We start from the raw sequence: 11,069 nt of genomic DNA on the forward strand, positions 1-11,069 counted from the left end.
GATGAAACATACAACTTTTCTCTAGTTCTTTAATGCTTCCTCCTCCCCACTATCATGATCCCAATTCTACCTTACAAATCTTGCTAGACCAGAGGATGTACATTGGTACAGATAGGAACTGGAAACACAGGGAATCCAGGACAGATGAACCCTTCAGGACCAGGGGTGAGAGTGGCAATACCGGGAGGGTGGAGGGAAGGTGAGGTAGAAAGGGTGAACCCATCACAAGGATCTACATATCCCCCTCCCTGGGAGACGGACAACAGACAAGAGGGTGAAGGGAGACGTCGGACAGTGTAAGATATGACAAAATAATAATAGTTTATAAATTATCAAGAGCTCATGAGGTGTGGGGGGGCGGGAAGGGAGGGGAAAATGAGGAGCTGATATCAAGGGCTCAAGTACAAAGCAAATGTTTTGAGAATGATGATGGCAACAAATGTACAAATTTGCTTGACACATTGGGTGGATGGATGGATTGTGATAAGAGTTAAACAAACCCCCAATAAAATGATGCAAAAAAAAAAAATCCAACTACCAGCCAGTCAATTCTGAATCACAGTAATCCTACAGAAGGGAGCAGAATGCCTCCTTGGGATTTCCAAGGCTGGAAATACTTACGGGAGCATGTGGCCTTGAAATGCAGACCTTACACTGCACCCACTGTGCAACTTTCACAAAATTTTTATAAAAATTATTATAAAGTTGATCTTACTATAGCCTGGTGGGTTGTTATTATTGTCCCCATTCTGTACTAGAAAGCTGAGGTAGAGAGAGGTTATTAACTAACCCAGTGTCACACAGGTAGTGATGGAGCCTGAAAATTAACTTCAGCCTTCTGAATGCAGATGCCATCATCAAGTTGTTCTACTCAAATATCTTCTGAAAGGAAATTGGAATACATGTGCCACTAGCTATGAGGCAGAATCTTCTTAGCGATTGTACAGAATAATGCTATAATTGCCATTCGTCTTTTCCCCGCCCTAAAATCCTACATTGTTCAATTTTAATACCCCAATGAGCCGGTGAGCAGGTACAGGGAATTAAGCTTCACCACAGAATTTCCCAGATTACGAGTAGACCCTGTTATGAGGTGCCATTGAGTTGGCTCTGACCCACAGCTGCTATATATGCACAACAGAAGGAACCGTCGCACAGTCCTATGCAATTACATATTGTGAAATATTTATTTCTAATTACAAATGTGTTTTCCGACGGTCTTAGGTGACCCCTGTGAGAGGGTCATTCGACCCCCCATAGGTTGAGAACTACTGTCCTGGAGACTTCAGAGTGCCTAGATGGCCCTGCCTCTGCCTCGAGTTCTGAGTTCTAGCCTCTAGACTGATGAGACAGTACAGTTCTGTTGCTTTAAGTCACAAGTCTGTGGTCCTCTGTTAGGGCCATCGGAGCACTGGGGCGTTGCGCTCAAAGTGTCTTGGAGGTCTCAGGCTATGAATGGTGGGGGCCGAGCCACTCTGAAGACACTGGACAGAGAGAAATTCCACCCGGGTTCCCACTTGGTGCAAACAGCTGGAGCTTGGAACCAGGCTGCCTGGGTGCACATCTGGACTCCAACACTTGCTTTTAATGGACTTGGGCAAGGTATTTGACCTCTCGGGGCTTTACTTTGCTCATGTAGAAAATGAGCACAATCACCCCCTGTTGCTGTAAGGATTAAATATATGTTTATTTAATTTTTTATTGTTTAGCTCTTATTTCATAATCATAAATTTAACTCTGCTTTCCAGCTGACTTCGGGGGATTAAGGAAAGTCGGAAACCCGAAGAACTGGAGTGAGAGCACAAAGATGAAGCGACACTGCAAGCACATGGGGAATGGAGGGTGATTTCCCAAGCTGCACAAGGCATGGTCCGGTGCTTAAGATAAACCATGAAAATACAGATCACACCGAGGATAGGTGTCCACAGTCAGCCCTGGGGATCCTCTTGCTGGTCTTGCCATTCCCACAACCAAACCGCCCCATGGCTTCCACAGTGTCCACGCCTTCTTCCACCTGACCAAAGACCATGTGCTTGCCATCGACCACTCTGTCTGAGTGGGCAGATAAAACGCTAGGGACCATTCGCAGTGGGCCCGGTATGTGCCATGGACAGGATGCCAGGACCTGTGTGCTCCAGGATGAAGTTTTCATTCTCACACTTGTCTCCATGGATTGACTTGCCACCAGCGCCATGATGGTGTGGGAAGTCACCACCCTGGCACACAAACCCTGGAATGACTCTGTGAGAGCAGGAACCTTTGTGACTGAAACCTTTCTCCCCGGTGCTCAGAGCATGGGCCTCTCCTGCTGTCTTTGGAACTTTGTCTGCAAACAGCTTGAAAGAGACGCGACCGAGGGCTCACCATCGTGGCTATGTGGAAAAGCACAGTAGGGTTGACCATGGCTGGATGCACCAGGACCAGGCACGGCTACAAAATCAGGTGGCAGCGTTTGCAAAGCATTGTTTATTTTATATACAAGGACTTATATATTTCATTTTAAAATATATGTATATATTTAATATATGTAATCCTCATATATTACATGTGAGGATTATATAAGTAACATGTAACACACTACTAAGAGGGTCAGAAGCTCAAAGTAAACACTTTACAAAGAATTACAATGATCATCACTATTCTTACTACATCCCTATGGCGCATGTGACCTCAGAGAGTAGACACAGCCCTGGGTTATGAGGCAGGGGCCTGAAACACACTCCATGTCCAGGCGGTCATTCGCTGTGCGAATTTGTGTTCATCGCCACAGTGTCCCCGAGCTTGAGGCCTGACCTGTCAGGCAGCAATAATCCAAGCTCCACCAACCTCACACTGTCACTGTAAAGGCTCAACAAGATAGGTGGGAAGGACAGTGAACAGTGGACATTTTGTGGCCACTATTACCCATTCTGATGTTGGAGGATGATGACTCGTAGGACTACCTTTCCAAGTCCCAAGTGTCTACTTTGTCCAGAATAAAGGTTAATTTGTTTTTGTAGACATCGTGGCTAAATTAATTTGTAGAAAACAAACTTACGAGTAATCTGGGTCCTGTTTTCTATGGTTGGAGGAAATTAACATTTTGTCAAGTGTGTTTGTTCCTTGTGAAGAGAACAGGGTGGCCTGACATGATGGAAGTGCCCTTCTTCAGCACCAATAGTCTCCCTGGTGAGCTCTGGCGCCCCTCATACTGGTGCAGCCACAAAGAACACATTTCCATTGCTGGAGAAGGCGTCCACTCTCCCAGAATAAAGTGCTGGTTCACCCCAGCTGAGAAGGTGAACAGCGAGTGGTCACACTCGCAAAGCCAACCCATCATTTGTTATGGAGTTAATTTTGACTTGGCTTGCTGCTCTGTCATTAGTGTTGACTGTCCCCCTTCTTCAAACAAAACAATATAAAAAGGGACTTTGCCAGCATATTTTAATGTGTGAGCAATCCGGAGGACCCTTCTATTCTGTATTTTCTAACATAAATAAGGAAAGTTGGCGTTCCTAAAACATTACAAGCCTTTGGAGGGTAACTCAGAGAGGAGACAGGCCCCGCTGAAGGTCTGAGAGAAACAGCACTGGCTTTCTTCAAAACTGTTGCCTAGGCCACGCCGTGTGTACTTAATATTGTCTCCGTAAATCCTATGGTACCTTCACATAAAATTTTACTCTGACACATGCCATCGTTGCAGTACATGGGGAATCAAAGGAGTAGTGGGAAATTACACAATTCAAAAGTAACGAGCACAAGATCCTACAGATTAGCCTCACCTTGGTGAGCTGCCAATTCTCCCTCCTTCATAGATATGTATCAACAACTCATTGCATACATAGACCCATTTCTGCAAAGCTACTTGGAGATTATAAGACAAGAGCCTTTTTTAAACAAAGTAAAAACTAGATCAGAGGGAGGACCAGGCAAGCCATTGTTATATTTGTTAAGTTATTTAAATTGTTGAATGCAAAAATGAAATCTGATATGTAAAACCCACCTACCTCACAATAAATCCCCAAGCTAATTAATGAATAAATGAAATAACTCCCCACGTTAATTAATGAATGAATCGATGCTTTCCATTTAACAGTACTTGAACGTCTTTCAATTCTTTGGTTTACCCAACAAGATCTTGGCTTTCGTCAGTTTACACATCAGAGAGCGCTATGAAAGTCTCTTCACTTGGCTTCCTCCAGAACCAGATCCTGAGGCAATACTTTTGATGCAAGCAGTTTATTTAGCATCTGAACAAACACATCAATAAGCACGGGGAAGTGAGATGGGCCAACAAGAAAGGTTTTCTCTTTGAGCACTCATCAGTGTGGTTAACAAAAGCCTAATCTACTTGGGAACTTGGAAAGATTCTGCCCAGCAGCCTCCTTATAGTTACCCTATCCCAGGGACAAAGGGTGCTGACTTCTGCCAACCACTGTTCAGTGGTGCCATGGGAAGGATATAAATTCCCACAATTCCTGTCATCTGGCCAAGCAAATGCAGGTCTTAATAGAAAATCTTCCCGCAAAAAATTCAGGTCTGGCAGTTGGGCCAGAGTACAGTTCAGAGGCAGCCGTGCGTAACCATGGGTGGGTGCTGAGAGATTCACTACAGAAAGCCACGCTGACCCCAGAGCTGTTTTCCCAGAGGTCTCTGCTGTGGAGGACTCTGGGGACTCTTCCAGACCAACTTTCCAAAGAAGATAAAAAACGAGTGGTGTCTTCTTGCAGATTAGGGATTATAGGGTCAGCACTGTTTTCAAAGCTTGGCTTGTAGCAACTTGTGACATAAATTAAACTGTTCTGAATTGGCAAGAGAGCAACCTAAATCCATAGAGATGGGTTAGAATTCATTATGCTCTATGTACGAATGAATAAGAACCTTGCTTCGCAGAGTGACAATGGAAGAACTCATGTGAGAGTCGTGTTGACAAAAAGGCAGTGGCCCAGTGCGTGAGTATGGGGGAAAGAAGGAAGCAGCTATGGCCGATGAGACGTCCTTGGATGCTATAAAAAAATTAGTGTAGAAACATTAAAGTCAAGAAAGTAAGAAGGTTCAATTTGGCAAAAGAAGTTTGTCGTGAGAACCCATGGCTGTTCAACAAACAGAAAGGTGTCCAGGTGGACACACTCGGGAAATACGAGAGAGCGCATCTGCAGTAACAACAGCTGAGAATGACCATAGTTACAGAAATCGGTGGAAACGTGATAGCCACTGGCTTCCTAATGATCCTGCCCACATAACACTCTGTCCAACCACGATCCTGCTCAACAAGTTGAGACTCTGCTGGCCACCTCAGCACAGCCTCTGACTCATCCCTCACACCAACATTTACCGTAGTGCAAACATGCAAAGGGAAGAGGTTGTCATGGAAAAGGAATCTAGTTACTTTTAACTTCTGCCTAAAAATATTCCAGTTTGAAACAGACTATTTGGCTATGTTGGTGATTGGGAGTTTCTCCAGTGGCAATTATTTTTCTCCCAAAACAAACCACAATGGACTCAGCCCTTCCACGTTCTGGGGAGACCAAAGAAGTTTAGTCTGCTGGGCACTGCTCCTGCTGTTCTTATTCCGAGTCTTGCTTCTCGATCGCAGCTAGAAGGTGAACAACTCATTTAAAATTTGGGGAATGGCCAGAAGTTTATGGTATTAGAGGGCAATGCTGCCATTATTGTATACACAGTACTTTTCAATCATCACTTTATTCTTACAACTAAGTGGCCTGGTTAAGGAACAAGGCGAATGCCTAGCAAGATGAGGCAAATCATGACTGTCTGCTGAGTGAATGCCGTTTCCAGGGGCCAATAAGCGATGTGGGGTTGGTTGTGAGCTTTTCTTTTCTTTCTTTCTTTTCCTTTCATGACAACACACTTATAGCTCTCTCATAACAGACATTTTGTTTAAAAATTGGAAGCTGGAGAAAATGAAAGTCTCAAACACATACTGACATATTTTCTGTTTTTCACCAATTACAAACAAAACACACATGGTAATCCGGAAGGTAATGTACTTGCTCTCGAAGATTGCAGTTCGTTAAAGAACGGGAACAGTGCACTGACCTCGTTGTCTTCCTGAGAAGGTGGCATTTTCAAGCCCAGGGAAGCAGCGTCATCTACACAAGGCTGAGCTGAAGCTCTGTGACACTAACAAAGATGTAGGCCATTTAAAACATCAACTCGCCTCTTCAAGTGAAGCCGCATACACACGTGTCCACAGAGGCTCTGAACAAATGGCCTCCTCCGTGACTGAGCAGGAGCCCTGGTGGGGCGGGGGCTAGAGCTGGGCGAGAAGCTCCAGGTCGGTGACTCAAAGATGAGGATGTCGGCTCCTGTGCAGAAGCCCTTTGGAGCAGTCCTAGTGAGTCCAGAAGATCACTGGGAATCAGACTCAAGTCTACGGCAGTGGGTTTATAATTCGGTCATTCAAGAAACACTAGCCTTCTTTGGGGAAGAAGAGGAGCGGACGCCTTCCCACTAAACCTTCCCACTAAATCACCTCAGCAAATACTGTAAGGGGCTGTGCAGGGCCAGAAGCCTGCACAGATTCTACTAAGAACCCTGCCCTCACAGTCAGAATCTAGAAAGCCGCCTGCTGTTCCTGCCTCTGACCCACTCTCCGCAGTGAGCTGAGGGTACTCCTCTTTTCTCTGTGGACTTGGGTAGCTACTCCTTATCACAACTCATCTGTCCATGGTTTATTTGTCCTTTCTGTGTTTTGTAAGGCTCAAGCTTTAAAACAGCCTTGCAGTTTAGAGTGTGGGAAAATAGTCAACACTGGGTGAATACAATAGCCTACCTGCAATTTCAAATGAAGTGTCCTGCATATATATATATATATATATATACACACACACACATAGGGGACTTTTTTATGGAGAAACCCAACTTTTATACCCAATTCCCAATTTCAATTTCAAAGTCGTAACCCTCTTCCAAAGACTGGAAATTCAGATTGGAAGTCAATGCATTTTCTGGGCACCCTTTTATGTTCTCCCCGTGTATCTCTCTGCTGCCCTTGCAAGGGTTTCTATTCATGCCTATCCCTCCTTTCACAGCCATTTCATTAGTTCCTTTGCACATCTGCAAGGCTACTGGGGAAGCGGGGCACTGAGTGAAATGCTGCCCATGTGACCTTTCTCAGGTGTAAACCGCTCTGCTAAGCAATGGGTTTGGTTTGGGAGGACTGGGTACACATTTCCATGTGTCATTCCTTCTGTTGGGAGCTGTTTGAGAAAAGGGCCCAAGTTACATTCACTTTAATAACCTTAGCACCTCATACAATGCCTGACCCATAACAGACAAATTAGCCTTACCCCTGCATTTGTAGCTAATGAACTAGGTGATTTCTACTTATCAAATGAAAGAGAAGAAAGTGGGAGGGAGAAAAAGAGAGAAGAAGAAACACTTGTAACTATTTGTATGGTCTTTTTTTTCCCTTTTGGTGTCTATCTATATAAGATAGGCAGGATAAGCAATCCCAAGGAGAGAGCAACAGGACCTAAGTTTGGGGGGTGGGGAGGTGGGTATGGGAGAGGAGGAGGCAGGGGAGGGGAGTGGTGAGCCAATAATGACAGGGCCAGGGGAATAGCAAGGGATCTGAAATTGATGGTGGGAGGATGGAGTGTTACTGGTCATGTTTGATCAATTGAAATGTATCTGAGAGGAATTACTGAGAAATGAACAATAGGCAAACATGAGAGTGGAAAGAAAAGAAAAAAAGAGGAAAGAACAAGAAAGTAAAAATTATATATATATATATTTGTGTGTGTGTGTGTGTAGATATAGATCTATATATATGTAAATATATAAAGAGAGGTATATATACAGCAAGGAAGTAGATGGACTTTGGGCCGCTACATAAATCTTACCTCACTACAAGAATGGTTTGTTCTAATAATGTGGCAATGTAAGATATTCACATTCACTAAACGATTGCTGAAGACAAAATGGATGCATAAGCAAATGTGTTGAAGAAAGCTGATGGTTCCCAGATATTAAAAGATATAACGCTGGGGTCTTAAAGACTTAAAGTTAAACAAGCAAAAATCTGCACAACTGGTCCAATAGACAACATTATGATAGATGGAGAAAAGATTAAAGTCATCAAATATTTTATTTTACTTAAATCCACAACCAACACCAATGGAAGCAACCATCAAGAAATCAAACAAGGCATGACCCTGGGCAAATCTGCTGCACAAGAGTGTTGAAGAGCAAGCATGTCACTTTGAGGAGGAGGGGCACCTGACGCAAGCCACAGTGCTTTCAATTCCCTCACATGCAAGTGAAAGTTGGACAACAAATAAGGAAGATCCAAAAAGAACAGATATATTTAAATGATGGCATTTCATTGAAAGTACTATGGATTTCCAGAAAAATAAATGTGTCCTGAAAGAAGTACAACCCGAATTCTCCTTAGAAGCAAGGATGACAAGCTTTGTGCCATGGACTTTGGCCATGTTACCAGGAAGAAAACTCACTCACTCTTTGCCATCGAGTAGTAGACTCCGACTCATAGCGGCCCTGCAGGGAAGGACAGAACTGCCCCTGTGAGTTTCTGAGACTGTAACTTTTCACGGGCAGAGAGAGCCCCATCTTTCTCCCCAGTAGCTGCTGGTGGTTTTGAACTGCTGGCCTTGCAGTTGGCAGCCCAACTCACAACCACTGAGCTACTAGAGCTCCACAGGCCCAGGGCAGGGGTTGGGAGGAGAGACATCATGCTTGACAAAGTAGAGGGCCAGAGAAAGAAAGGAAGACCCTTAGTAAGATGAATTGGCACAGTGGATACATGTTGTTGTTGTTAAGGTGCCATCAAGTCCGTGCTGACCCACAGCGACCCTCTGCACAACAGAACGAACACATGTTCAGTCCTGTGCCCTTGTTCCCATGATTGAGCCCATTGTTGCAGCCACTGTGTCAGTCCATCACCGTGCGGGCCTCCTACTACTGCACAGAGCATGATGGACACATACAGAACCACGGTGAGCACGGTGTGGGGCCAGGCAGTGTTTTGCTCTGCTGTGCACAGGTCACTATGAGTGGGAACTCCCACTATAGCTCCATCAACAAGCTTTTATCATCCGAGAAGTGGCAATGGCACCTGTGATTCTTTTTCCTACAACGCACAATCTTCTTGTATAAGATATTGATCCGAAGAGAATGCCCTCAGGGATCTCAAACCTAGAAAAAGCCAACTTCCACAAGTCAAATAGTCACTGCTGGACTGGTTAGCCTGATTCTAGTCAATACATAACTGTTTCCTCTTCTTCTGTTTCTCAGTGTCTAAGGTATTCACCTTACTCATTTACTTTTTTAAATGACAATTATGACTAAATCAGATCACTTCAATCTTCTTCCTTAAAGTTTCTAATCATGAAAGTTTGATGGAGCCCAGTTATACTCTGTAATACATGGGATGGCCACTAAGTCTTATTCCTCTGTACAGAACAGTCACCAATCATTTTCCACACATCTACATGGTGACCTTTCTCAAATGAAAATCACCATACAAGATTACAGGAGAACCACTGGGCTGTTAACCAAAAGGCTGGTGGTTCAAACTCAGTAGCAGTCTCATGGGAGAAAGCTGAGGCTGTGTGTTTAGTAAAGAGCTAGTCTTTGCAAACAATAGGAAACAGTTATATTCTGTCCTAAAAGGTAGCTATATATGTTAGGATCAACTCGATGGGTCTACTAGGTACAGACTTACTATGGGCATTCGTTTTGGTTTGTAAGGTTTTTTCCTTTAAATTTTATTAAAATGTTTGTAGCAGTTTTATTGACATATAAATAAGATACCATGCAATTCAGTGCTTTAAATATATTAAAGAGTTGTGCAATCAGCACCACAATTTTAGAACATTTCCTTTACTCTTGTACTCATTTTTATTAACTCCACATTCCCCCCAAACCTCTTCTGCCATAACCTTAAGAAACTATTCGTCTAGTTACTGTTTCTATAGATTAACCTATCCTGGATTTCCTATAAAGAAAATCATACTAAATAAATAAATGCCCAATAACAACAAACTACAGAAAGCCCTCAATGCAAAGGAAATAGAATAAAACTAGAAAAAAATTAAAATGAGTCAAAAAGGGAAACAAATGATAAAGTGTTAAACTTTAACCTAACTGCATTTGCATGAATCCACTTTCCAATGCACTATATCTGACAGCAAGCCTGTTGGCATCCTTGGTCAATGCTCAGAAGGGATTCTCTGAAGGTTTAATCCCCATGGGGACTCTGCAAATGGCTTTGGGGTTTTACTGTCATCCATAACCTTCCACAAACCTCAGAATTTACACTCTTGTACAATTCTCTCCTCTGGTCTTGGATTTTATTATTTACAATCCTTGGATACCACAGGGTGACATACTTCTTCCATATAGATTTAAATTACACTTCACTTAAATGGCAAAAAAGAAAGTGTAGCAAAATGAATAATAAAACCAAAAAAAGCAGCGTCTAAGGTTTGTAAGTGTTAAGAGCTTTACTAATTAAGTTGCCTTAATCATCACATCTCACCACAATGAGATATGTGTGCTAGCTCATTACAGATAAACCAATAGTTAAAAGGGTAAATAAGTAAGATAAAAAATACACGCACACACAACAATTGAAGAGATCCTCAAATGCAATCACAGCTAATACTGTTTCCATCGAACCATCCACTGCCTAGGAGCCCGTGTCAGTGGTTAAGTGTAGAGCAGCACCCACAGCTGAGCAGTTTGAACCCACGAGCTGTTCCAAATTGGAAAGGTATGGCATGGTGTTTTACACACAATTTTTCTTTTAAATCATAAATCCATGAGCCACGGAAAACTTCAAAAACATCAACAATAAACCAAACTCACCACTGCCGAGTCACTACTGACTCTGTGGTTAGCAGCTTCACGTATAGCTCATTATACCACTAGCATGTTTAATTTCTTTTCTTTTTTTTTAAAACATTTTATTAGGGGCTCATACAACTGTTATTGCAATCCATACACACTTCAATTGTGTAAAGCGCATTTGTACATCATTCTCAAAACATTTTCTCTCCACTTAAACCCCCGACATTAGGTCCTCATTTTTCCCCTCCCTCCCC

At 43.1% G+C, this 11,069-nt stretch overlaps 1 protein-coding gene and 1 pseudogene across 2 annotated transcripts in view; both read right to left on the reverse strand.

The window, feature by feature from the left end:
* The window catches only part of RNF144A (ring finger protein 144A), a 161,946-nt gene that overhangs the window by 94,561 nt on the left and 56,316 nt on the right, over nt 1–11,069 (reverse strand). The window lies entirely within an intron of this gene.
* On the reverse strand, nt 1,904–2,403 carry LOC101650376 (annotated as a pseudogene).

The sequence above is a fragment of the Echinops telfairi genome, unplaced genomic scaffold, assembly GCF_000313985.2.
Source record: "Echinops telfairi isolate 266 unplaced genomic scaffold, ASM31398v2 ScPeMD7_9;HRSCAF=40, whole genome shotgun sequence".
NCBI lineage: Eukaryota > Metazoa > Chordata > Mammalia > Afrosoricida > Tenrecidae > Echinops > Echinops telfairi.